General features: G+C 31.9%; 1 protein-coding gene across 1 annotated transcript in view; it reads left to right on the top strand.

Moving 5' to 3' along the window:
• The window catches only part of KIAA1211L (KIAA1211 like), a 52,488-nt gene that overhangs the window by 14,021 nt on the left and 37,164 nt on the right, over positions 1–1,303 (top strand). The window lies entirely within an intron of this gene.

Here is a 1,303-nt window from a genome sequence, read left to right as displayed (position 1 = left end):
GTGCCAGAACTCACACACGTCATACAACCTGCCTTGCCTGCCCTACAAGGTTCCATCCAAAAAAGGTGCCGGAAATCCGTTCTGGGCGTTCTATGAGAAAAAAAGCCCTGTGTGTACCCATGTCTTACTCTAAAGCACCTTTTCAATTTTGGATCTGAAGTGCAGCATAGCCCTATTGTGTATATGTGTGTTATGCAGTATTTTCATTACTATTTTAGAATATTTTCAAACTATGTGGTGATTTTCATTTGTTGTAAGCTATACTGGGAAAAGTAAATTTTATGAAGTCAATAAACTAAGTAAATGTTCCAGAATGTCATCTTATAAGGCTAATAACAAATGTTTTGCTCAATATTGCCATTAGAAGGTGCTATTGTACAAAATCATAATGGTTTTATCTCCTATTAGTATTACTATTAAAATAACTTCAAAGTCAATGTACAGAAAGGCTAATGTAAAAATTTATCCTCATGCAATATAAGAAGAGCTACGGAAATGATAGTTCAATAAATATGGAAAGCACTAGATTGAGGAAGGATACTACTTTGCTACTTTTACTGAATATATTTCTAGCAGATACTAGGAAACCCTCATAGTTCTTATTTATCAGTTTCTCTTTTTGTGTTCATTGCTATAGCACATTTATTTAATGAAGAAATGTTTAATTTTAAGTCTTAATATTTGGAAGGATAATATAAATTAACATCAACCGGCAAAGACATAAAAATTTATGATACTTACCTTAGGTAACCTTGCAATTAATACAAGGAGCTTTTTTCCCCTAATTTTTTTCTTTCAAAAGGGCTTTGGGCTATTCTGATGCCTATGTATTATACTGTATTTGTAGGAAAATTATATTTCCTTTGTTAGGACAAAATTATCTCCTGTAACAAATATAGCAACCCACAAAAGGACACTTATAGCATAATGATTATCTATAAAAAACTGTTTTTAAACAACAACATTATCTAAGTAATCATAAAGTAGAGATTCTCAGGAACTGTGGGAGAGAATCATAGGTTTGTAACTAGTGTAGAATAATTGATGGTGATAAACTTTTATATAAAGTTTGATAAACAGGAATGCTCCTTTGGTTCTCATTAGAGTCTTGGTTGGTGTAGAAGGTAAGAAAGATGACCTTGATAGTGATATGCAAGAATTGTTAACTAATTAAAAGGAGCTGAAGCATTTTTAAAGTTCAGAATGAGTTAATATTCAGAAGAAATTCTGACAGACACCTTCCTAATTCATTAAACTAGGAGTAAATACAGTACAGACTTGCAAGATTCTGCTTTCATAGCCT

Source organism: Protobothrops mucrosquamatus, unplaced genomic scaffold (genome assembly GCF_001527695.2).
Source record: "Protobothrops mucrosquamatus isolate PMUCROS unplaced genomic scaffold, P.Mucros_1.0 scaffold_19, whole genome shotgun sequence".
Classification (NCBI taxonomy): domain Eukaryota; kingdom Metazoa; phylum Chordata; class Lepidosauria; order Squamata; family Viperidae; genus Protobothrops; species Protobothrops mucrosquamatus.
The sequence above is the reverse complement of the archived record's forward strand: the minus strand, read 5'-3'. Positions and strand labels throughout refer to the sequence as shown.